At 44.0% G+C, this 13,719-nt stretch overlaps 1 protein-coding gene and 1 pseudogene across 3 annotated transcripts in view; both read right to left on the bottom strand.

The window, feature by feature from the left end:
- ARHGAP44 (Rho GTPase activating protein 44) overlaps positions 1 to 13,719 on the bottom strand; it is a 164,582-nt gene that overhangs the window by 138,399 nt on the left and 12,464 nt on the right. The gene's annotated exons all lie outside the window — the stretch shown is intronic.
- LOC148109021 (small ribosomal subunit protein eS27-like pseudogene) lies at positions 4,407 to 4,829 on the bottom strand (annotated as a pseudogene).

Below are 13,719 nucleotides of genomic sequence, written 5' to 3'. Positions count from 1 at the left end.
CAGATGTTGTTATGAATAAAGAGTGGTACATTTGTTGCAGTTGATGAACCCACATGGATGCATCATTAGCACCCAAAGTCCATAGTTTACATTAAGCTTCATCCTTGGTACTGTATATTCCAAGTTTGGACAAAGGCCCAACTCAATGATGACACGTATCCATCATTATAGTAACAATGTGTTCTTTCACTGCCTTAAAAATCTTCTGTGCTCTGCCTATTCATCCCTCCTCCTCCTCCAGATACCTAGCAACCACTGATCTTGTTACTGCCTCCATAGTTTCGCCTTTTCCAGAACATCTTATAGCTAGAATCATAATATGTAGCCTTTCCAGATTGGCTTCTTTCACTTTTTTACTATTTTAACAGGTGTGTAGTGGTATCTCACTGTTGTTGAATTCACATTTCCCTGGTAACCTATGACGTGAAGAATCTTTTCATACTCATTTGCCATCTATATTTCTACTTCCGTGAGGTGTCTGTTAAGATTGCTGGTCCCATTATTTAGCTGGGTTGTTTTCTTTATTGTTGAAGTTTAAGGGTCCTTTATATATTTTGGAGATAACAGTCCTTTATCAAATGTGTCTTTTGCAAATATTTTCTCCCAGGCTGGTTCATCTTCTTGCTCTCTTGATATTGTCAAGATAATAAAACTGGTAACTTGTGTTTTGTCAAAATTAAGAGCTTCTGTCCATCAAAAGACATTAAGAAGGTAAAAAAAGCAAACAACTGGCAGAATGTATTCTTACTAATGTAAACAAAGGACTTCGAGCCAAAATATATAAAGAACGCCCACGAATCAATAATGAAGTCACAGAATCTAATGTACGTACGCACAAAAGATTACGCAGACATTTCACACTGTCAAGAGAACTTCTGCAGAGCAGAAAATTTTAATTTTCATAAAGTCCAACTTATCAATTATTTCTTTCATGGATCATGTCTTTAGTTTTCTATCTAAATAGTAGGGGGGCGCCTGGGTGGCTCAGCTGGTGAAGCGTCTGACTCTTCATTTCAGCTCAGGTCATGATCTCAGGGTCATGAGACCGAGCCCAGCATCGGGCTCTGTGCTCAGGACAGAGTCTGCTTGAGATTCTCCCTCTCCCTCTGCCCCTCCCCTCACACTTGCACATGTGCTCTCTCTCAAATAAATTAAATCTTAAAAAAATATATATATATCATGCCACACCTAAGGCCATCCAGGTTTTTTCTTGTTATCTTCTAGTAGTTTTACAGTTTTGCCATCTTACTCATGTTTGTGTTCTCATGATAGTGCCAGGCACGCAGTCTAGGGTCAACAATAGTTTAATCATCCATTTCCCAGGTCATAATGTGAAGATAAGTCTTAATGAAACAGTCTCCACCTTCCATAACTAGTAACTTTCTTTTTCATTTTTTTTAGTGGAAGTTTTTAAAAAGTGTTTTAAAATATTGAGTGGTTACAGAAGATTGAAAAGATGTAAAAGATGGGTAAACTGCAACAGGAACACAGTCCAGAAACAGACCTGCATATACTGTCCATTGACTTGTGACAGATTAGTGTAATACAATGGGGAAAGGATGGGCTTGTCAATACATGGGGCTAGAGAAATTGGGTACTCATCTAGAAAAAAAGATAAAGTTGACCCCTACGTTAAAACACACTCAGATACTTATTTAAGGTGGGTTCTAGACCAATGAAAGGTACAATAATTAGCCTCTACAAGAAAATAAAGAAGAATATTTTCTTCTATGGGATAGGCAATGATTTCTTCAACAGGATACAAAAACTACTAACCCTACAAGAAAAAATGATAATGTGCATTTTGTCAAAATTTAAAACTTCCATTCATCAAAAGACATTAAGAAAGTAGTTAAACAAAACAAAAAACAAAACAAAAAACCAATAGCTGGCAGAATGTTACTAATACAAAAGATTTCTAGCCAAAATATATAAAGAGCACCTACAAATCAATAATGAAGAGACACAGAATTCAATTTAAGTATGGGCAAAAGATTATGGAGGCATTTCACAAAAGAAGGTTATCTGAACGCCCAATAAGCTCATGAAAAGGTTTTGACATCCTTTCTTGTTAGTGAAATGCAAATTCAACCCAAATGAGATACCACTACACACCCAGTAAGTGATAAAAATCCAAAGGACTGGCAATACCAACGATTGATAGAGGTAACAGAGTAACTGGACTCCTACGTAACTGGTGGGTGTGAAGTGATACAAACACTTCAGAAAAATGTTTGACAGTTTCTTATAAAATTGACCAACATTTACACTCGTGGGTATGTATCCAAAGAAACAAAAGCATATGTTTACAAAAACATATAAGAATGTTCAGAGCATATTTTTTTCAGAAAAGCCCAAAACTGGAAATAATCCAAAGGTCCACCAGTAGGTGAATAATAAGCCAATTATGGCTACAGTTGAGCAACGGGAATACTGAAGAGGAAGATACCTACAGCAACGTGCAGGAATCTCAAAAATGATACATCGAGAGAAGCCAGACACAAAACAGGACGTGCTACATGATTCATGTGAGGTCCCACTGTTCCAACACCGTTTGTTGAAAAGATGATTATTTCTCCATCAAACTACTTCTGCGTCTTTGCCCAAAAAATCAACTGACCAAATCTGTGTGAGTCTATCTGGATTCTCTCTTCTGTTCAAATGGTCTAAGTGTATATGTCTTCACCAATACCTCAGATGATGATTATAGTAGCTTTGATTATAGTAGCTTTTTTTTTTTTACAGTAATGATTAAAACTGGGTAGTGTGATCCCTCCAATGATAGTCTTCTTTTTCAAAATTGTTTTCAATACTCTACTTCCTTTGCCTTTCCATGAAAATTTTACAGTTAGATTTATCTACAAGAATATCTCGCTGAAATTTTTATTGAAATTGCATTAAACCTATAGATCAATGCAAGGGAGAACTGACATCAAAACTAAATTGAGTCTTGCAATCTTGAATACAATCTGGCTCCCCATTTATTTAGATCTTTAATTTCTTTTATCACTGCTTTGTAGTTTTCAGGATACGAATCCTGCATGTTTCACTAGATTTATCTAACGTTTGTTTTCTATTTCATTTCCAATTGTACACTCCAAGTATATAAAAATACAACTGACTTTTATATGTTCATTTTGCAACTTGAGACTTTGAGAAGTTCACTTGTGAGTTCTAGGAGCTTTTTCATAAATTCCTCAGTATTTTATATAAAATTCAAGTTCCTAATATTTCTAGTTGGAGAAGATATTTAATCATGAATAAATTTTAATTTTGTCATATGCTTTTTTTGGTCATATGCTTTTGCTGTACCAGTTGATATGAGTATTTGTTTTTCCTTCTTCTGTCATTTAATGTGGGAGGTTACATTGATTTGTGAATGTTGGACCAACCATATATTCCTGAGAGAAACCCACTTGGTCATAGTGTATTATTCTTTTTATATATTGCTGCATTTGATTTGTTGATATTTGGAGGATTTTTGCATGTACATTCATGAGGGCTTTGGTCTGTGGTTTTCTTGTTATGTCTACATAATGTCTAACTGGTTTTGTTATCAGGGCAATGCTGAATCCTTCACAAACCAGGTAGGAAGTGTTCTATTTTCTGAACAAAATTATGGAGAACTAATGTTATTTCTTCAAATGTTTTGTAGAACTCACCAGTGAAACCATCTGGACCTGCAGTTTTGTTTTTGGAAAGAATTCAATTTCTTTATAGATGTAAGACTATTCCAGTCATCTGTCTCTTTGGTGGATTTTGGTGATCTGTGGCTTTCAAAGAATAAGTACAGTTTAAGTTGTCCAAGTTACATGCACAGTTGTCTGTAGTATTTTCTAATCCTTTAAATGGCTTGTCAATTCTGTAGTGATATCCTCTCTTTTATTCCTGATAGTGGTCATCCATGTCTTATGTTTTTTCCCTAGTCGGTTTTGTTAGATCGACTGCATTGACCTTTTCAGAACATCATCTTTTAGTTTCATTTATCCTCTCTACTGCTTTGCTATGCATTGATTACCAATCATCTCTTTATTCTTTATTACTTCTTTGTTTAATTTGGTTTTATTTTGTACTTCTTTTTCTATTTTCTTATGGTAAAAGCTTAGATTATTGATTAGAGACTGTTCTTTTCGTTTTTCTTTTTTTTTTTAAATTTTATTTATTTATTCGACAGAGATAGAAACAGCCAGTGAGAGAGGGAACACAAGCAGGGGGGGGTGGGAGAGGAAGAAGCAGGCTCATAGCGGAGGAGCCTGATGTGGGGCTCGATCCCATAACGCCGGGATCACGCCCTGAGCCGAAGGCAGATGCTTAACCACTGTGCCACCCAGGCGCCCCCCTTTTTTTTTTTAATTCAAAATCTGTTTATTGGGATAGTTTCCCACTCTTGTTGATTCGTGGTGCTTTTAGTGCTGCTTTCATCTGAAGAAGCATCCTTCTCTAAGCCTTGCTTTTTCTCCTGCTGGCAAAGGACAGTGGAACAGCCAACACAAAACTACCATTTGTGTGTGGCCAAAGACAGTGTTGACTCTGTAGCACCCCGGGCACTTCACATCCATGAAGCAGGAGTTGGGGCTCTGCACCAGGCACTTCTTGTGCTTCCTCTTCTCTTCCAGGGATGGGTGCAGGAGGTCCTTTGTGAGGGGCGTGTTCTCGTGGGGGAGGTCGTCACCACTGGAAAGTGACTGTTCTTCTTTTCTAACGTAAGCATTTAAGGCTATGAATGTCCCTCTAAGTTGAGGGGCATCCCACAAATTTTGATGTGTTGTGTTTTCATATTCATTCAAAATATTTTTAAATTTCCCACGAAATCTCTTCTTTGGCTTATAGGTTGTTTAGAAACGTATCGTTTGCCATCGGGATTTTTTTAGTTATCTTTCTGTTACTGGTTTCTAGTTGAATTCGATTATGATGAGAGAACATACTTTGTTTGATTTCCAGTTTTTTAAGATTTATTTTATGACCCTGGTATGGTCAACCTTGGTGAGTGTCTCAGGGGCACTTGAAAAGGATATGCATTCCTGGGGCACCTGGGTGGCTCAGTCGGTTAAGCGTCCGACTCTTGATCTCAGCTCGGGTCTTGATCTCAGGGTAGTGACTTGAAGCCCCACACTGGGCTCCATGCTGGGCACGGAGCGTACTGAAAACAAAGAAAGAATATGCATTCTCTTGTTATTGTGTTAGGGATAGAGTTACGATGAGTGTTCTACAAATATCAATCAGATCCAGTTCCTTTATAGTGTTATTTGGTTCTTCTATAGTCTTGTTAATTTGCTACTAATTCTATCAACCACTGAGAGTGGAGTATTGAAGTCCCCACGTAGAACTGTGGATTTGTCTACTTTTCCTTTCAGCTCTATCACTTCTTTTGGCATGTATTTTGAATCTCTGGTCTCAGGGTGCATACACATTCAGGTTTATTAGGTTTTCTTCGATGAATGGAACTTTTTTTAAAATCAATAGGTACTGTCTTTTTGTATCCCCGAAATTTTCCTTGATGTGAAGTCTACTGCATCTAAGGTTAATATAATCACTCCTCTCTTTTGACTGGGGCAGCTGTGATATACTCATTAGTATTTATTTTCAGGGTTTTGGGTTTTCCACATAGATAGTCATACCTGAAAATAATTATACTTTAGAGCTTCTTTCCAATTTTCCCAGCTTTTTATCATACCTAGGAACTTTTTAGGACTTATCTATTCTTAGAATGGCAAGGATAGATATGTACCATGGCTACTCTAACATAATCCCTCATCACATTCTACTCAAGTGACAACATCCTCCTCTTTTAGTCTAAATGCTTATGCAGCAGTTTTAGCAAAGGGCTGTATGGTTACTTTTATACCTTTTCAACTGGAGAAGGTTGTGTTCCTTGCTCAAACGCACAGCTTTAGGATGAATCAAAGAGGTATGGCGACAAAAAAAACCATCTACCATTACCTAGCTGCCCACATATGCCTAAAAATCCAGAGGCTTAACCGGATTTGTGTTCTATTCTCTTCGTTGGCCTCCTTCGTTCTAGGCTGCCCCTTTTCAGTCTACCCATACGCAGCAGCTGATGTGCTATTCCAAAACAACCCTGAACCCCACTCCTCCTTTTCCAGGGCCTGCAGTAACTCCTCATTGCCTAACAGACCACATTCTCAACCCCTGGGATTCGCTTCCGTGGCTCCCTAACGCCAGTCTCCCCCAGCACCTGACTTTCCACCAAGCTCCACAACACACACCCCCTCTACAAAGCGCCCCCATTCCCACTCACTGTGCAAACAACATCTACTCCCACCTGTGCGTGCTTAGTCCCCTTCCTACGGACTGTCTGCTCTTCTCCCTATTTAACTCTGAACTACTCTCAAAGGCTCCTTTTCAGGTTCCACCTCCTCCACGATCCTTCTCAAGCAACAAAAGGAAAGGAAGGAGAATTTCAGAGCGTTTGTGGTGTTCTTTGTATCTGGCCCATGGCCAGTTCGGGACTGAGCAGTGCCTGGGTTCAGCTGGGTTTTACAGTGCCAAACTTGGGTAAATCTCTTACCTTCTCTTGACCAGTTCACACTCCTATAAAATGGAGTCGAGGGGGCTCCCCCTGCACTGAGTTTATGCATTTATCCTTGTCCTTGTGATCATTCCACTCTCCCACCCAAAGTCTTTCTGACCTTTGACTCAGCACCTCTTGGTTGCATGCTACGTTCTCTTGCTCACCTTTCTAGCTGAATCTACCCTACCAGGACTACTTCTGTATTTTTCTCAATATTGAACACAATGAACATTTATTGAATAGGAGGGGAAACTGCTTATTTCTCTCACAGAATAGGTATAAGGGGGGTATGTTTGCAAGGAAATACAACAGGCACATTCTAAATGCCTGGAGGATATCCACTAAGGGAGCATGGCTTCTCCTCCCTCCTCTATTATATTCCACAGAATCCAAGGAGATTGGGGACAATCAAGACAGGCAGGACAGCAATCTTCCTAAAAATCAAAGAACAACCCGCAGTAGAGTCCTTTATCCTCACTTTTCTGTAAAACCAGGAGATGCAGAGGAAGGGCAGGCAGGAGGGGTTTTACTGGAAACCCAATCAGGGTTTCCAATGCCGCAGTGGGAGGGGGTGGGAAAGGAAGTTGAATGGCTTTCTGACAACAATGTGACCCTAATGGTTAACCAAGATTCAGAATATCTACCACTTTAAGATTTGTGGAAAGTAAAGGAGGTCTCAAAAAAAAAAAAAAAAAAAGGTAAAGAGAAAGAAGAAATCAAATGTAAAAATTAGGAAAGAGTGGGACATAATAAAGGAAAACAGGAAGGGTACCTAGCTGGAGGGGTGTACCAGATGGAAATGAAGAATTAATATGCATGTGTATGCGTACATATTCATGTTTATATATGAGCTTCCTTGTCTTTCACTCCAGCTTCTCTGGCTGCTCAAGGTACAGAAAAGTTATTAAACAGGGGCGCCTGGGTGGCTCAGTCGTTAAGCGTCTGCCTTTGGCTCAGGGCGTGATCCCGGCGTTATGGGATCGAGCCCCACATCAGGCTCCTCTGCTGGGAGCCTGCTTCTTCCTCTCCCACTCCCCCCTGCTTGTGTTCCCTCCCTCGCTGTTTCTCTCTGTCAAATAAATAGAAAATAAATTTAAAAAGAAAAAAAATAAAGAAAAGTTATAAAACAATCTTGGTAGCTTTATGCACAATGGAAGGACTGGTTGTGTGACTTGGTATGACCCCCTCCTGCTCAAGAGTGCGTGTACCAGAATCTGAAAGAGCCCAGTGAGGTTGTGCACCATACGAATATTAGGCTTTAGTCCTCCCAGAAGATGGGATGAAGTCTTAACCCCAGGAGCCTCAGAACGCAACCTTCGCTGCAAACAGGGGTCTTACGGATAGAGTTATGATGAGGCTGTGTTACAGTAGGTGGACCTTAATCCAATACGACTCGTGTCCTTATAAGTAGAGACGAGACGTCCAGAAAGAAAGACATGGTGACAGAGGCCGAGACTGGAGAGATGTGCCTATAAGCCCAGGAACACCAAGGACTGTTGGCAACACCAGAAACTAAGAGAAAGTCCTGACATGATTCCCTAATACCAACCAGATGTCCCACAATTTGATTCCATTCTGACACTAACTACCCATGCTTAGCACAGTCCCCACGACTTAAGGACAAAGTACTTCCCAAGACTGCCCCTACCTCAGAGGCCAGCCACAAGATTTGCGTGTCCCCAAACCATCCATAGTCCTGCCCATCTGGCTACAAATTCAGGGCTTCCCACAACCCAGTCAGGTCCCATAACCCACTAGGACGCCTCACAGAACTCACCGGAAGCACTATATTGAGGAGTATAATTTTACATGCGTGGATAAAGGTTACGGCTCAGGAACAACCCAACGAAAGACGTGCACAGGGCAAGGTCTGGGCTGGGGTGCGGAGCTAGGTCAAGCTTCCATGACCTCTCCTCATGGAATCCAGGTGCCTTTCCAGCACATCGGTGTGCTCCCCAACTAAGCAGCTCTACTGAGCTTCAATGCCCAGAGCTTCTCTGTAGGGTTTCATTATGTGGGCATGATGGAGGAAGTCACAGGCCACAGCGCTGAACTCTGGCTCCCCTCGTCGTCTCCTGGAGGCTGGGCTCACCCAAAGTTCCAACCCTTTAATCATGTGGTTGGTCTTCCTGGTGACTAGCTCCGTCCCAAAGCTATGTAGGGGCCCTGCCACGGAGTCACCTCATTAGCATAAGAAAGCACAACTATCACTCCAGAAATTCCAAGGATTTTTTTTTTTAATCTTTGTGCCACGAACTAAGGACAAAGAGGAGATACCCCCTATTATACCACAGCAAGGAACAGATTCTCCTGGAGAGCCTTCAGAGAGAGCCTGGCCCTGCCCACACCTTGACTTTGGCTTTCTGGTCTCTAGAACAAGGAGAAAACTGTTTTGGGTTGTTTTAAGGCACTCGGTTTGTGCTAGTCTGTTACAGAAGCTGTAGGAAACTGACACAGGGGGGTAAAGCAAGGCTCTTCCTTCTGGGTAACACTCTACCTTAAAATGGGAGCTACTAATGTATTCCCCTTGCTTATGGCCCATCTACTATTTCCTGCCCCCCACCCCCTCCCCCCCAGGCCATTCTTCAGTCCTGGGCTCCTCTCGGCACTCCCCCCATTCCCAAGCTTCATTTCTACCCCCCCCCCCCGACCATTCCCAGCTCCATCACCGCCCAGACCTCTTTCCCAAGCTCCAGCCCCTCATCCCAGCTACCAGTGACTCCCCCATGCCCTTCTCCCGGGCTCCTTCTCGGTGACTGGCATCCCCACCCACCTGGTCCAAGCCCACACCTCAGCAGCGCTTATCTCCTGCCACGCCCCCAAGTCCTACCGGGGTCCCCAGACTCAGCGTCTTCTATATTTCTGGAACCTCTGCAGATCCCGCCTCCTCGCGGCCACAGATCTGCTCCAATCCCATCATCTCACTGGGATGACCAGCGCGTCTCCTCATCAACAGCATCGTCTCCTAACTAGTGTCTCGGCACCAGGTCTGCTCCCCTCCATTTGGTTCTCCACTCTGCATCCAGACCCGTCATTCCAAAACCCGAATCTGACCTCGCCACGCCTGTCTCAGCACCTTACGCTCACTGAGGGTCAGCTCCATCCCAGAAACTACTTTAAGTACTTTACTGTATTAATTCATTTCAAACAGTATCATAAGCCAGGAATTATTAATATCCCACTTTGCAAATAACACAATCGAGGCCGGCCTATAGTTTTGCAACTCATACGTGATGGAGGCATGATATAAACCTCAGGACCCAGGCTCAGAACCCCAAAGACTAGCGCGAAAGGTCAAACGATCACTCAGTAATTTGCCCCTGGTCCTTGGGTAAAATCCCAATCTACCGAATCATGTCTTAGAAGTAGAGAAACTATAAAGTTTGCTCAGGTGTTTACCTGCTGCCCTAGCCCTGTGGTTACTCTCAGAGGTGTCCTTGTCTGGGCAAGACAATCACCTGACTTAAAAGCCCCATTCCTACTGCCAGTGACATTCCAATCACAGAGAGCTTACCTTACTCCCTTGAAGGAGCCACCCCTGCATCCCTTGGCATTCATACACATCATTTCCACTTGCCTTTCCTAACAGTGCCTCTTCCTTCAGCTGTCAGCTTGCAGGACTTTCTCCCAAACCCCACTCCAGCCAACCCCAGCGATGCTCTCCTGGTACCACGAACAACTCCCCTGTCGTCCAAGCCACCACTCCTTCTGGTAATGGCCTGTGTACTTGTTCTCCCACTCTCATGCTTCCAGCACCAGATATGGCACATGGTAGGTATAGCGGACACCAGACTCCCCTTCAGGAATGAAGACCTTACTCCCCAGCTGCTAGGAATGCGGCCAGATGAGCAGCCTCTGCTGTCTACCGCTTGACATTGCTTTTCGGGGAAAAGCCCAACTCCAATGACCGATCGATGTGGAGATGTAGAGCTCAGTCCCTTCTCCCCAACTCAGGACAACGTTGAAGAGACACCAGTGCTCCGGCACCCCACGTGGAACCAGCAGAGGCCTTTGTTGGGTCCATGTCACAGCCTAACCTCTCCTTCTCCCTAGTCCCACTTCCTTTCGTCTGTTCCACAGGTGCTGATGCTAACAGCACTTCCTAACAAACATTGTGCATGTTATTTTCAGTATCTGCTTCCCCAGGACCCAACCGGTGACAGTAGGTGGTCAACAGATATCTGTTTGAATGCTTTTTAAAAAAAAGATTTTCTTTATTTATTTACTTACTTACTTATTTATAAGCAAGAGAGAGAAGGAGCAGGGGCAGACGGAAAGGAAGAAGCAGACTCCCTGCTGAGCGGGGAGCCCAACGTGGGGGTCGATCCCAGGACTCGGGGATCGTGACCTGAGCTGAAGGCAGACGCTTAACCAACTGAGCCACCCGGGCACCCCGATGAATGGATCTTTACTCACTAGGTTGTCAAGCCCTACACATCCCTCCCGGCACACGTGTCCATGCAGTGGCACAGGTATGGGACACAGGTAACTATGGGTCACAGGTATAACTCCATTAGTCTTCACTACTCATACATATGATTAGAGAATCGTACTTTTGAATTGAAGGCAACACATTAAGGACTAATCCTGAAGCCATGTCCTACTTTTGCTAATAGAATACCATCTTTGGAGATCATCAAGGCACGATTACAAACCCACAGCTAAACATTAAGCATGGGAAACGTCGATTCCATTCTGGGACACCTCGGTGGCTCAGTTGGTTAAGCATCTGCCTTCAGCTCAGGTCATGATTCCAGAGTCCTGGGATCAAGCCCCACGTCGAGCTCTCTGGTTGGCAGGGAGCTTGCTTCTCCTCCCTTTGCCCTTCCACCTGCTCGTGCTTGCTCTCTCTCTCTCTCCCTCCCTTCCTCCCTCTTTCTCGCTCATCCTCTCTTGTCCTGGTCTGTCTCTCAAATAAAATCTTAAAAAAAAAAAATCTATTCCGACACCTGTTTGAGCAGCCTCATTTCCAGCACCTTGATAAGGACCAGCTCCTGCTGTTTGCAAAGCACCTTGGACAACACACAGACACAGAGGGGTAAACCCCAGCCCCTGTAAATACAGCTCCCTGTCCAGGGAGGAAAACGAACCAACAGCGACTAGGTATCAAAGCAGGGTGAAAAAAGGGATAAAAGAGGGCAAGCACAGTGCCGTGGACAAAGAAAGGCAGGAACAACGGTGGGAAGAGGCGGGACGGGCTGACATCTACACTGAGCTATGAGCATGCATTTGACAAACGGTGCTTGAGTCCCTTCCATATTTCAGACACTGTGCTGGGCATCTGCGGGCTACCTAACTACAAGATTACAACACAGCGACGTACGCAACACTGTAACTATACGACGGGACACCAAGTTTTACACATCCCTACGAACCAGTGCTCCGGAATATAAGAAAACAGTTCTGAGAAACAGAAAGGAGAGGCAAGGCTTGATCAACGGTGAAGGAAGACGCTGCCGAAGTGAGACTCAAACTTTATTGACTAACATTCCCCGGGATAACGTTCTCCAAACTCCAGTTGAAGGAATGGATGTTCCACGGAAAATGGCTTTCCTACTCAAAATGCTGGGTTGAACAAGCTACGGTGGATGCCGCCATCTACCCAGAATGCTTCGCTCCTTCTCCCTTCCGAACAGAGGTCTGATTTTTGTCCAGGTATCAGTCCCTCCCCTGTGACGCTCTCCAGACTTAGAAGATGCTTCCCCCCACCCCAACTCCAGAAAGGTTCATAAATGGCTCTAAGCCAGTCTTCGTAATCCTACCTCCCCGGCCAGTGACTAATTCAGAGACGCAGGCTGGAGGCCCATCAGTGTCCCTTCCCTCCAACGTGGGTTAATGGTCAGTGGCACACATGCGAATGAACTGGCTTAGACCAGAGGAAAGGACCCTTATCTTCTCCCACGACTGGAAGCCTGTCGGTTGCTCCTCTTGCCTTAGTCCGTTTGAGCTGCTCCAGCAGAATCCCACAGGCCCGGGGTGGCTTAGAAACAAAAGGAGCGGGTTTCTCACAGTTCTGGAGGCTGGAAGTCTGAGATCCCGATGCCAGCTGACCCGGTGGGGGCTGTTTTCTGGATCATCACGGTGTCTTTGTGTTCTCATGGTGGAAGGGACAAAGGAGCCTTCCAGAGCCACTTATCAGGGCGTGACTCCCATTCACCAGGCTCCATCCCTCACCCGCCACAAAGGTTCAGAACATGGCACCTCTCTCACCCCCCGTTTGGTTTATGAGCATGGAAGCAAATCACTTCAGCTGCTGCTATCAGCTGTATTCTGAGTAGGGAAAAAAAAGCCAATCGGAGAAAGATGCAAAAATGAAGGCAAAGCAAAGGCAAAAGGAACAGAAGACAGATGTCCTAAACACAAGGCATCTGGACTCTTGGTACCTTTGGATGCCCTGTCATCCGAAATAAAGTTCCCTTATCGCTTAAGCTGCTCTGAACTGACACCTGCTACTATAATTCAAGGCATTCTAAGTGATACGAACGATCAACAGTTTTCCCTACTGCAGAACTTCTCAGAGCCTTAAATACAAATGCAGAGTGTACATTTCTAAGATGAACTGACAGTGTGTCACATTTCCCACAGTCCTAGCAGTCGCACCCCACCCCCACAGCACAAAACCTGATAAAAAAGGAAAGGACATTCTTCTGTCCATGGATTCAAAAATATAGTCTGGCCAGTTTTGCAGGAAGTCAGAGAGAGATTCAAGGCAAGAAGGGCACTGCCATAGTGAAGGGTGGAGACACGGACTATAATTAAGACTCAAATGGAAAAGAAGACATGGATAAATTTAATCCAGAGACAGAGTCACAGTAACTGACTGGACACATAGGGGTGGGAAACGACGTCTCTGAATACCAGAAGTCAGGTTCTCTAGATCACGGCTAAGTTTGGAGATCTCTGGCAAACTGATCGAATAGAGGGTCTTTGGGTCATTGACTAGAGCAGATGGCCGACGTCTCAGCGTACTAGACAGCCATCACCTCTCCCTGGTCCTTTGAGAAAAAGCCTTTGATTTTCCTTTTGGGAACAGCCTCTGCCCCCGCTGCTGTCTTTGGGGACATGCAATTCAGAGAGCTCTCTACCCTCCCATTGCCCGGAACGAAAGGTCAGGTCACATGCTCCAAATTAAACCAAAAGCGCTCTCTTCCATGACAGAATCCCCCGACTGATCCAATGACAAGGAA

This window comes from Ursus americanus, chromosome 14, assembly GCF_024610735.1.
Source record: "Ursus americanus isolate L20-20 chromosome 14, mUrsAme1.1.p, whole genome shotgun sequence".
In the NCBI taxonomy this organism is placed as follows: Eukaryota; Metazoa; Chordata; class Mammalia; order Carnivora; family Ursidae; genus Ursus; species Ursus americanus.
This window is presented reverse-complemented; position numbering and strand designations above follow the sequence as displayed.